This window comes from Hemibagrus wyckioides, linkage group LG07, assembly GCF_019097595.1.
Source record: "Hemibagrus wyckioides isolate EC202008001 linkage group LG07, SWU_Hwy_1.0, whole genome shotgun sequence".
Taxonomy (NCBI): domain Eukaryota; kingdom Metazoa; phylum Chordata; class Actinopteri; order Siluriformes; family Bagridae; genus Hemibagrus; species Hemibagrus wyckioides.
Genome location: NC_080716.1, coordinates 29,220,681 through 29,234,305, shown reverse-complemented (window position 1 = coordinate 29,234,305; position 13,625 = coordinate 29,220,681). Strand labels below are relative to the sequence as shown.

General features: G+C 35.9%; 1 pseudogene; it reads left to right on the top strand.

Moving 5' to 3' along the window:
- The first annotated feature begins 1,295 nt into the window (after window positions 1-1,295).
- Window positions 1,296-13,625, top strand: part of LOC131356294 (titin-like) — a 47,101-nt pseudogene continuing 34,771 nt past the window's right edge.

The window sequence follows — 13,625 nt, the reverse complement described above, 5'->3', positions numbered from 1 at the left end:
ACTTATGTTGTATGTTTAGTTTCTAAAGAATACACCTTGTAATATAGTTAAGCTCTGTGTTTGTCCGCATCACATGTACTTTGTTTTTGTTCTGTGTAAGCACCTCTGGTCTAGGAGGAACATTGTTTCACTTCACTGTGTACTGCATCAGCTATATATGCTTCTTTGACTTTGACTTAATTGTAAAAGATCTCACAGTTTCTCCAAAAATGTTCAGGAGTTAGACAAAACAATGTGAACACGGATGAAATATTCACCATTTGGATTTAATGCAGTTTCCAACCTTCTTGGAATAGACTCATACAACTTCTGAACATCTTCTAGTGGAATTATGTACCATTCATCAAGCAGAATATCTTCTAGTTGCTTCAGAGAGGTTGGAGCATAGAACCTGCTTCTCTCCAGAATTTCCCACACTGGTCTGATAATCAAGTCAGGTGATTGAGCTGGCCAGGGCTGAAATTTATTCTGATGCTCCTCAAACAAGACTCAACTGTTTTGGTTGTGTGTTATGGGTGACCTGCTAATAGGAATAATGTAAATGATGTTTCATCAGACCATATCACTCATTTCCAGTCTTCTGCTGTCCAGGTTTTATGATCATGACCATCTTTTTTCACATTTTTGCACTGGTGTCTGTGATTAATGGTTTAGCAGTTGCAACTCTTCCATGGATGTTGGCTTTGTGAAGTTCTCTCTAGACTGTTTTTCTGGAAACAGGATCTTTAATGTGGATATTAAGTTCTGCTGTCACTTTTGCTGTAGTAGTTTTGTGTTGTTTGGACACAATTCTTGCTGGAGTTTGACCTATCATTAAGTTTTCATTTTCGTCCATTATTTTTCTTCTCTGATGAAGTCCTGCCATGCGCTGTATACACAGTCATAATCATGGACACTGTTGCTCTTTAAAACACCAAAGAGTTGGGCTGAAAAGGTTACAGATGCTCCTGCTAAACATGCTCCCACCATCTGTTCACTTTAGAAGTTTGAAAAGTTTCAACAATGTCTTAAATTAACCACTGCTGAGCACAACTGTTTTTATAGTGTTATAAAAACTAGACAATATATAGAAATTAAAAATAAATAAATGATAATCACAACATTTATTTTTTCACAGCAGCATACACATGTAATATTTACATTTATAACAATGGGTGTTCACATTATTTTGTCCAACCCCTGTGTTTGTAAATTAGCTGATAGTGTTAATAAAAGCAAACTGTTGCATTAATTGTTCCTCTATTACTCTAATACACTATTATATTATCATTATAGACCATGGAAATAAATTCATCATGGCAATTTATGTGCTTTATTATTATTCTACAGCAAAACCTAAACCAGTGGCATCCATAGATCCTGATAATCAGGTGTTGAGTGGAGAGACCGTCACTCTGAGATGTGAAATACAGGATGAAAGTGTCTCTAGCTGGCAGTACAGCTGGTATAAAGATGCTTCACACAGTCCTGTCAGTAGTGGACAGGTGTACAGAATCAGTGGTGTTGAAGTGACCCACACAGGTAAATACACCTGTAGAGGAGCAGAGAGAGGAGGTTCACGCTCCTCACACTCCAGTGATGCTGTTACACTGACTGTATCAGGTGAGTCTGTGGGTGTTTTTATTTCTTATTTAATATGTTAACATTATTTTTAGGGATCAGATTTTGAGCTGTCAGTAACTGAGTCCCTGTTTCTAGTAGACACCAAGATTCATCTTCATGTCTTCTTCAGTAGCATCTGGGTTTTATATTAAGTTTGCACACTAACACTGCTGGGGAAATAATCCCTGATTCACATCTGTTCTGTTGGCTATATTTCTAGTTATTAATATCTATGGTCATTTGAATACTTTATAATATTTTAGCATAGAGTTTATAATATTATATAACACCTGTCTTTAATGGCTTTACTGTAGAAAGTCATGTTTTTGCTCATTTTTAAAAAGATGCAGATATGTTCAGATGATGGAGCAGGATTAGTGCAGGATCCATAATATAACAATCTAAATTCAGCAAATTCTACACTTCAATTCAATCCTGAACTTAGTTAGATTGAAAATATACTGAATACCAGCCGTGTAAGAAAACATACAACTGTAACATCTTGTATAAAGTGTTAAATATAAATGTTTGTTTTAGACACAAAGCATCTGTTAGACACAGTGAATCTACTGCTTATGTTGTAAAGTGAAAAGCAGCTCTGACTCCTTCATCATTTCATACCAACAGAAAAACCCAAACCGACTGTGAGAGTGAATCCTCAGAGCTCCGTCTACACTGGAGACACCGTCACTCTGAGCTGTGAGCTGCAGCAGGGGACTGGATGGAAGTTTCGCTGGTACAAAAATAATCAGTTACAGAATCTGAACGGTGAACAAGAGAACACACTTAAAGTGACAGTCGATAATGCAGGAGAAACAGAGTACAAGTGTCAAGCAATCAGGGGAAACCACTACTCACAGTCCAGCTACTTCAGTGATCCTGTCAAGATTACAGTGAAAGGTATGTCAAGACTAAATATTGTAATTATTGTAATTCTATTTTTATTTAAAAACATTTAAAATAATTCTGATTCATGTCTTTTCTCCACCCCTGTCCTGTCATTGGTTGTTGTTCTAATGTGTCTGGGTTATACTCACCTGTTTTCGGTTTCATACTTGATTTGTTTGTGTATTTAAGATCCTTTGTTTCTCCATGTCTTTGTCTTTCAACTGTTGTTACCCATGTGTGTGTCTTTCACAGCACTGACCTAGCGTTTGTTTTTACTTCATTCCTGTATTCATTTTATAGTTTCTTTTTTCTCTGTAAATTAATGAATTTCTACACTTGTACTTGTAATTTCGGCACTTCTACTGCCTCCAGCCCCATAATGTGACAAGAACCAGAACTAACTTGTTTTGTAGACATTCCACAACAGTAAATTTAACTAGAAATGGATGAAAAGTACAGGGTGTCATTCATGAATAAATTATATTGTAATCATTGACACATGCTGTTATAAGAACATAATCTCTACTTCAAGGTGGAAACAGTAACTCAGCTTCATAACAACAGCACATCACTCAGTATTTTTCAGTAACAGTGTTAGAGTGTTTCATTACTTAAACTTTGAAACAAGAAGGAAAAATATAGAGAAATCTGAGCAATCTAAAACATTTCCTTACTTTATTACAGTTTAAACACCACATATTATATTGAATGGAATAACTGTTGGAACTTTGTACAAATGCGTGTGTGTATCATACTGAAACTTTTAATAATGAAGACTGGGTTTATGTGGGAAAATATGATCCAACATTTCAACAATGTCTTAAAGGAGAAGTTCACCTACAACTTACAAATCTACAACTAATTTCCTCCCACCCCCGGGAAAATATTTCAGGAATTTTCTCCATATAGTGGACTTCAATGGTGCCACGAGATTGAACTTCCAAAATGCAGTTTACAAGCAGCTTTAAAAGCTCTAAACCATCCCAGCCCAGGAAGACGGCTCCTATCTAGAGAAACGATTGGTCATTTTATTAGAAAAATGAAAAAATCATATACTTTTTAACCACAAAAGCTCATCTAGCACCTGCTCTGGGATGGAAATTATTTGTATATTTTTGTTCTGGAAGTGAACTTTTTCTTTAAATTAACCACTGATGAACACAACTTGTTTTATACTGGCATGCAACGTAGACAATATATATAAATAAAACATCAACAAATGATAATCACATTTAAACTATAATAGACAATGTCTAGTAATTAAAAATAAATGAGTGATAATCAGAACACTTATTTTCACAGCAGCATACACAAGTAATATTAATCCCTATACAAATGGGTGTTAACATTATTTTGTGCTCCCCCTGTATCTGTAAATTAATTCACAGTGTTAATAAAAGCAAACTACTTACTATTCCACCTATGTCATCATTATACACCATGATGAAACATTCATCATAATCATTTAAGTGCTCTATTATGTTTCTACAGCAAGACCTAAACCAGTGGCATCCATAGATCCTGATAATCAGGTGTTGAGTGGAGAGACCGTCACTCTGAGATGTGAAATACAGGATGAAAGTGTCTCTAGCTGGCAGTACAGCTGGTATAAAGATGCTTCACACAGTCCTGTCAGTAGTGGACAGGTGTACAGAATCAGTGGTGTTGAAGTGACCCACACAGGTAAATACACCTGTAGAGGAGCAGAGAGAGGAGGTTCACACTCCTCACACTCCAGTGATGCTGTTACACTGACTGTATCAGGTGAGTCTGTGGGTGTTTTTATTTCTTATTTAATGTTAACATTATTTTTAGGGATCAGATTTTGAGCTGTCAGTAACTGAGTCCCTGTTTCTAGTAGACACCAAGATTCATCTTCATGTCTTCTTCAGTAGCATCTGGGTTTTATATTAAGTTTGCACACTAACACTGCTGGGGAAATAATCCCTGATTCACATCTGTTCTGTTGGCTATATTTCTAGTTATTAATATCTATGGTTACTTGAATACTTTATAATATTTTAGCATAGAGTTTATAATATTATATAACACCTGTCTTTAATGGCTTTACTGTAGAAAGTCATGTTTTTGCTCATTTTTAAAAAGATGCAGATATGTTCAGATGATGGAGAAGGATTAGTGCAGGATCCATAATATAACAATCTAAATTCAGCAAATTCTACACTTCAATTCAATCCTGAACTTAGTTAGATTGAAAATATACTGAATACCAGCCGTGTAAGAAAACATACAACTGTAATATCTTGTATAAAGTGTTAAATATAAATGTTTGTTTTAGACACAAAGCATCTGTTAGACACAGTGAATCTACTGCTTATGTTGTAAAGTGAAAAGCAGCTCTGACTCCTTCATCATTTCATACCAACAGCAAAACCCAAACCGACTGTGAGAGTGAATCCTCAGAGCTCCGTCTACACTGGAGACACCGTCACTCTGAGCTGTGAGCTGCAGCAGGGGACTGGATGGAAGTTTCGCTGGTACAAAAATAATCAGTTACAGAATCTGAACGGTGAACAAGAGAACACACTTAAAGTGACAGTCGATAATGCAGGAGAAACAGAGTACAAGTGTCAAGCAATCAGGGGAAACCACTACTCACAGTCCAGCTACTTCAGTGATCCTGTCAAGATTACAGTGAAAGGTATGTCAAGACTAAATATTGTAATTATTGTAATTCTATTTTTATTTAAAAACATTTAAAATAATTCTGATTCATGTCTTTTCTCCACCCCTGTCCTGTCATTGGTTGTTGTTCTAATGTGTCTGGGTTATACTCACCTGTTTTCGGTTTCATACTTGATTTGTTTGTGTATTTAAGATCCTTTGTTTCTCCATGTCTTTGTCTTTCAACTGTTGTTACCCATGTGTGTGTCTTTCACAGCACTGACCTAGCGTTTGTTTTTACTTCATTCCTGTATTCATTTTATAGTTTCTTTTTTCTCTGTAAATTAATGAATTTCTACACTTGTACTTGTAATTTCGGCACTTCTACTGCCTCCAGCCCCATAATGTGACAAGAACCAGAACTAACTTGTTTTGTAGACATTCCACAACAGTAAATTTAACTAGAAATGGATGAAAAGTACAGGGTGTCATTCATGAATAAATTCTATTGTAATCATTGACACATGCTGTTATAAGAATATAATCTCTACTTCAAGGTGGAAACAGTAACTCAGCTTCATAACACCAGCACATCACTCAGTATTTTTCTGTAACAGTGTTAGAGTGTTTCATTACTTAAACTATAATATAAAATATACAGAAATCTGAGCAATCTAAAACATTTCCTCACTTTATTATAGTCTAAACACCACATGTTATATTGAATGGAATAACTGTTTGACTCTGTTTCGTGTGTGTGTGTGTGTGTGTATGTGTGTATGTGTGTGTGTGTGTGTGTGTAAATAATTTCCTCATCCCCTTGTCATCCAAGATGTTCATGTCTTTCTTTCTTCAGTATATAGTCCATATAGTGGACTTCAATGGTGCCCTGAGTTTGAACTTCCAAAATGCAGTTTAAATGCAGCTTCAAAGAGCTCTAAACCATCCCAGCCCAGGAAGAAGGCTCTTATCTAGCGAAATGATTGGTCATTTTCTTAGAAAAATCATAAAAGCTAATCTAGCACTAACTCTGAGATGTGCGTCTGTGGCACTATGTAAACTACATTTAAACTGCATTTTGGAAGTTCAAACACGCGGCACCATTGAAGTCCACTATATGGAGAAAAATCCTGAAATATTTTGGTCAAAAGAAATAATTTCTTTACGAATGAAGGAAGAAAGACATGAACATCTTGGATGACAAGGGGGTGAGGAAATTATTTTTATTCTGGAAGTGAACTTCTCCTTTAAATCAACCACTGATGAGCACAGCTTGTTTTATACTGGCATGCAACCCAGACAATATATATTAATAAAACAAACAAATGATAATCACATTTATTTACTATAATCGACAATGTCTAGTAATTAAAAATAAATGAGTGATAATCAGAACACTTATTTTCACAGTAGCATACACAAGTAATATTAACCCCTATACAAATGGGTGTTCACATTATTTTGTGCTCCCCCTGTATCTGTAAATTAACTGACAGTGTTAATTATTGCAAATTACTTACTATTCCACCAATGTCATCATTATACACCATGATGAAACACTCATCATAATCATTTAGGTGCTCTATTATGTTTCTACAGCAAGACCCAGTAAACCAGTGGCATCCATAGATCCTGATAATCAGGTGTTCAGTGGAGAGACCGTCACTCTGAGATGTGACATACAGGATGAAAGTGTCTCTAGCTGGCAGTACAGCTGGTATAAAGATGCTTCACACAGTCCTGTCAGTAGTGGACAGGTGTACAGAATCAGTGGTGTTGAAGTGACCCACACAGGTAAATACACCTGTAGAGGAGCAGAGAGAGGAGGTTCACGCTCCTCACACTCCAGTGATGCTGTTACACTGACTGTATCAGGTGAGTCTGTGGGTGTTTTTATTTCTTATTTAATATGTTAACATTATTTTTAGGGATCAGATTTTGAGCTGTCAGTAACTGAGTCCCTGTTTCTAGTAGACACCAATTTCTTTCCCAAGAATCATCATCATGTCTTCTTCAGTAGCATCTGGGTTTTATATTAAGTTTGCACACTAACACTGCTGGGGAAATAATCCCTGATTCACATCTGTTCTGTTGGCTATATTTCTAGTTATTAATATCTATGGTTATTTGAATACTTTATAATATTTTAGCATAGAGATTATAATATTATATAACACCTGTCTTTAATGGCTTTACTGTAGGAAGTCATGTTGTTGCTCATTTTTAAAAAGATGCAGATATGTTCAGATGGTGGTGCAGGATTAGTGCTGGATCCATAAAATTATCTAAAATCAGCAAATTCTACACTTCAATCCAATCATGAACTTAGTTACATTGAAAATAAACTGAATACCAGCCATGTAAGAAAACATACAACTGTAACATCTTGTATAAAGTGTTAAATATAAATGTTTGTTTTAGACACAAAGCATCTGTTAGACACAGTGAATCTACTGCTTATGTTGTAATGAGAAAAGCAGCTCTGACTCCTTCATCATTTCATACCAACAGCAAAACCCAAACCGACTGTGAGAGTGAATCCTCAGAGCTCCGTCTACACTGGAGACACCGTCACTCTGAGCTGTGAGCTGCAGCAGGGGACTGGATGGAAGTTTCGCTGGTACAAAAATAATCAGTTACAGAATCTGAACGGTGAACAAGAGAACACACTTAAAGTGACAGTCGATAATGCAGGAGAAACAGAGTACAAGTGTCAAGCAATCAGGGGAAACCACTACTCACAGTCCAGCTACTTCAGTGATCCTGTCAAGATTACAGTGAAAGGTATGTCAAGACTAAATATTGTAATTATTGTAATTCTATTTTTATTTAAAAACATTTAAAATAATTCTGATTCATGTCTTTTCTCCACCCCTGTCCTGTCATTGGTTGTTGTTCTAATGTGTCTGGGTTATACTCACCTGTTTTCAGTTTCATACTTGATTTGTTTGTGTATTTAAGATCCTTTGTTTCTCCATGTCTTTGTCTTTCAACTGTTGTTACCCATGTGTGTGTCTTTCACAGCACTGACCTAGCGTTTGTTTTTACTTCATTCCTGTATTCATTTTATAGTTTCTTTTTTCTCTGTAAATTAATGAATTTCTACACTTGTACTTGTAATTTCGGCACTTCTACTGCCTCCAGCCCCATAATGTGACAAGAACAGGAACTAACTTGTTTTGTAGACATTCCACAACAGTAAATGTAACTAGAAATAGACAAAAAGTACAGGGTGTCATTCATGAATAAATTCTATTGTAATCATTGACACATGCTGTTATAAGAATATAATCTCTACTTCAAGGTGGAAACAGTAACTCAGCTTCATAACACCAGCACATCACTCAGTATTTTTCTGTAACAGTGTTAGAGTGTTTCATTACTTAAACTATAATATAAAATATACAGAAATCTGAGCAATCTAAAACATTTCCTCACTTTATTATAGTCTAAACACCACATGTTATATTGAATGGAATAACTGTTTGACTCTGTTTCGTGTGTGTGTGTGTGTGTGTATGTGTGTATGTGTGTATGTGTGTGTGTGTGTAAATAATTTCCTCATCCCCTTGTCATCCAAGATGTTCATGTCTTTCTTTCTTCAGTATATAGTCCATATAGTGGACTTCAATGGTGCCCTGAGTTTGAACTTCCAAAATGCAGTTTAAATGCAGCTTCAAAGAGCTCTAAACCATCCCAGCCCAGGAAGAAGGCTCTTATCTAGCGACATGATTGGTCATTTTCTTAGAAAAATCATAAAAGCTAATCTAGCACTAACTCTGAGATGTGCGTCTGTGGCACTATGTAAACTACATTTAAACTGCATTTTGGAAGTTCAAACACGCGGCACCATTGAAGTCCACTATATGGAGAAAAATCCTGAAATATTTTGGTCAAAAAAAATAATTTCTTTACGAATGAAGGAAGAAAGACATGAACATCTTGGATGACAAGGGGGTGAGGAAATTATTTTTATTCTGGAAGTGAACTTCTCCTTTAAATCAACCACTGATGAGCACAGCTTGTTTTATACTGGCATGCAACCCAGACAATATATATTAATAAAACAAACAAATGATAATCACATTTATTTACTATAATCGACAATGTCTAGTAATTAAAAATAAATGAGTGATAATCAGAACACTTATTTTCACAGTAGCATACACAAGTAATATTAACCCCTATACAAATGGGTGTTCACATTATTTTGTGCTCCCCCTGTATCTGTAAATTAACTGACAGTGTTAATTAAAGCAAATTACTTACTATTCCACCTATGTCATCATTATACACCATGATGAAACATTCATCATAATCATTTAGATGCTCTGTTATGTTTCTACAGCAAGACCTAAACCAGTGGCATCCATAGATCCTGATAATCAGGTGTTCAGTGGAGAGACCGTCACTCTGAGATGTGACATACAGGATGAAAGTGTCTCTAGCTGGCAGTACAGCTGGTATAAAGATGCTTCACACAGTCCTGTCAGTAGTGGACAGGTGTACAGAATCAGTGGTGTTGAAGTGACCCACACAGGTAAATACACCTGTAGAGGAGCAGAGAGAGGAGGTTCACGCTCCTCACACTCCAGTGATGCTGTTACACTGACTGTATCAGGTGAGTCTGTGGGTGTTTTTATTTCTTATTTAATATGTTAACATTATTTTTAGGGATCAGATTTTGAGCTGTCAGTAACTGAGTCCCTGTTTCTAGTAGACACCAATTTCTTTCCCAAGAATCATCATCATGTCTTCTTCAGTAGCATCTGGGTTTTATATTAAGTTTGCAGACTAACACTGCTGGGGAAATAATCCCTGATTCACATCTGTTCTGTTGGCTATATTTCTAGTTATTAATATCTATGGTTATTTGAATACTTTATAATATTTTAGCATAGAGATTATAATATTATATAACACCTGTCTTTAATAGCTTTACTGTAGGAAGTCATGTTGTTGCTCATTTTTAAAAAGATGCAGATATGTTCAGATGGTGGTGCAGGATTAGTGCTGGATCCATAAAATTATCTAAAATCAGCAAATTCTACACTTCAATCCAATCATGAACTTAGTTACATTGAAAATAAACTGAATACCAGCCGTGTAAGAAAACATACAACTGTAACATCTTGTATAAAGTGTTAAATATAAATGTTTGTTTTAGACACAAAGCATCTGTTAGACACAGTGAATCTACTGCTTATGTTGTAAAGTGAAAAGCAGCTCTGACTCCATCATTTCATACCAACAGAAAAACCCAAACCGACTGTGAGAGTGAATCCTCAGAGCTCCGTCTACACTGGAGACACCGTCACTCTGAGCTGTGAGCTGCAGCAGGGGACTGGATGGAAGTTTCGCTGGTACAAAAATAATCAGTTACAGAATCTGAACGGTGATCAAGAGAACACACTTAAAGTGACAGTCGATAATGCAGGAGAAACAGAGTACAAGTGTCAAGCAATCAGGGGAAACCACTACTCACAGTCCAGCTACTTCAGTGATCCTGTCAAGATTACAGTGAAAGGTATGTCAAGACTAAATATTGTAATTATTGTAATTCTATTTTTATTTAAAAACATTTAAAATAATTCTGATTCATGTCTTTTCTCCACCCCTGTCCTGTCATTGGTTGTTGTTCTAATGTGTCTGGGTTATACTCACCTGTTTTCGGTTTCATACTTGATTTGTTTGTGTATTTAAGATCCTTTGTTTCTCCATGTCTTTGTCTTTCAACTGTTGTTACCCATGTGTGTGTCTTTCACAGCACTGACCTAGCGTTTGTTTTTACTTCATTCCTGTATTCATTTTATAGTTTCTTTTTTCTCTGTAAATTAATGAATTTCTACACTTGTACTTGTAATTTCGGCACTTCTACTGCCTCCAGCCCCATAATGTGACAAGAACAGGAACTAACTTGTTTTGCAGACATTCCACAACAGTAAATGTAACTAGAAATAGACAAAAAGTACAGGGTGTCATTCATGAATAAATTATATTGTAATCATTGACACATGCTGTTATAAGAATATAATCTCTACTTCAAGGTGGAAACAGTAACTCAGCTTCATAACACCAGCACATCACTCAGTATTTTTCTGTAACAGTGTTAGAGTGTTTCATTACTTAAACTATAATATAAAATATACAGAAATCTGAGCAATCTAAAACATTTCCTCACTTTATTATAGTCTAAACACCACATGTTATATTGAATGGAATAACTGTTTGACTCTGTTTCGTGTGTGTGTGTGTGTGTGTATGTGTGTATGTGTGTGTGTGTGTGTGTGTAAATAATTTCCTCATCCCCTTGTCATCCAAGATGTTCATGTCTTTCTTTCTTCAGTATATAGTCCATATAGTGGACTTCAATGGTGCCCTGAGTTTGAACTTCCAAAATGCAGTTTAAATGCAGCTTCAAAGAGCTCTAAACCATCCCAGCCCAGGAAGAAGGCTCTTATCTAGCGAAATGATTGGTCATTTTCTTAGAAAAATCATAAAAGCTAATCTAGCACTAACTCTGAGATGTGCGTCTGTGGCACTATGTAAACTACATTTAAACTGCATTTTGGAAGTTCAAACACGCGGCACCATTGAAGTCCACTATATGGAGAAAAATCCTGAAATATTTTGGTCAAAAGAAATAATTTCTTTACGAATGAAGGAAGAAAGACATGAACATCTTGGATGACAAGGGGGTGAGGAAATTATTTTTATTCTGGAAGTGAACTTCTCCTTTAAATCAACCACTGATGAGCACAGCTTGTTTTATACTGGCATGCAACCCAGACAATATATATTAATAAAACAAACAAATGATAATCACATTTATTTACTATAATCGACAATGTCTAGTAATTAAAAATAAATGAGTGATAATCAGAACACTTATTTTCACAGTAGCATACACAAGTAATATTAACCCCTATACAAATGGGTGTTCACATTATTTTGTGCTCCCCCTGTATCTGTAAATTAACTGACAGTGTTAATTAAAGCAAATTACTTACTATTCCACCTATGTCATCATTATACACCATGATGAAACATTCATCATAATCATTTAGATGCTCTGTTATGTTTCTACAGCAAGACCTAAACCAGTGGCATCCATAGATCCTGATAATCAGGTGTTCAGTGGAGAGACCGTCACTCTGAGATGTGACATACAGGATGAAAGTGTCTCTAGCTGGCAGTACAGCTGGTATAAAGATGCTTCACACAGTCCTGTCAGTAGTGGACAGGTGTACAGAATCAGTGGTGTTGAAGTGACCCACACAGGTAAATACACCTGTAGAGGAGCAGAGAGAGGAGGTTCACGCTCCTCACACTCCAGTGATGCTGTTACACTGACTGTATCAGGTGAGTCTGTGGGTGTTTTTATTTCTTATTTAATATGTTAACATTATTTTTAGGGATCAGATTTTGAGCTGTCAGTAACTGAGTCCCTGTTTCTAGTAGACACCAATTTCTTTCCCAAGAATCATCATCATGTCTTCTTCAGTAGCATCTGGGTTTTATATTAAGTTTGCACACTAACACTGCTGGGGAAATAATCCCTGATTCACATCTGTTCTGTTGGCTATATTTCTAGTTATTAATATCTATGGTTATTTGAATACTTTATAATATTTTAGCATAGAGATTATAATATTATATAACACCTGTCTTTAATAGCTTTACTGTAGGAAGTCATGTTTTTGCTCATTTTTAAAAAGATGCAGATATGTTCAGATGGTGGTGCAGGATTAGTGCTGGATCCATAAAATTATCTAAAATCAGCAAATTCTACACTTCAATCCAATCATGAACTTAGTTACATTGAAAATAAACTGAATACCAGCCGTGTAAGAAAACATACAACTGTAATATCTTGTATAAAGTGTTAAATATAAATGTTTGTTTTAGACACAAAGCATCTGTTAGACACAGTGAATCTACTGCTTATGTTGTAAAGTGAAAAGCAGCTCTGACTCCTTGATCATTTCATACCAACAGAAAAACCCAAACCGACTGTGAGAGTGAATCCTCAGAGCTCCGTCTACACTGGAGACACCGTCACTCTGAGCTGTGAGCTGCAGCAGGGGACTGGATGGAAGTTTCGCTGGTACAAAAATAATCAGTTACAGAATCTGAACGGTGAACAAGAGAACACACTTAAAGTGACAGTCGATAATGCAGGAGAAACAGAGTACAAGTGTCAAGCAATCAGGGGAAACCACTACTCACAGTCCAGCTACTTCAGTGATCCTGTCAAGATTACAGTGAAAGGTATGTCAAGACTAAATATTGTAATTATTGTAATTCTATTTTTATTTAAAAACATTTAAAATAATTCTGATTCATGTCTTTTCTCCACCCCTGTCCTGTCATTGGTTGTTGTTCTAATGTGTCTGGGTTATACTCACCTGTTTTCGGTTTCATACTTGATTTGTTTGTGTATTTAAGATCCTTTGTTTCTCCATGTCTTTGTCTTTCAACTGTTGTTACCCATGTGTGTGTCTTTCACA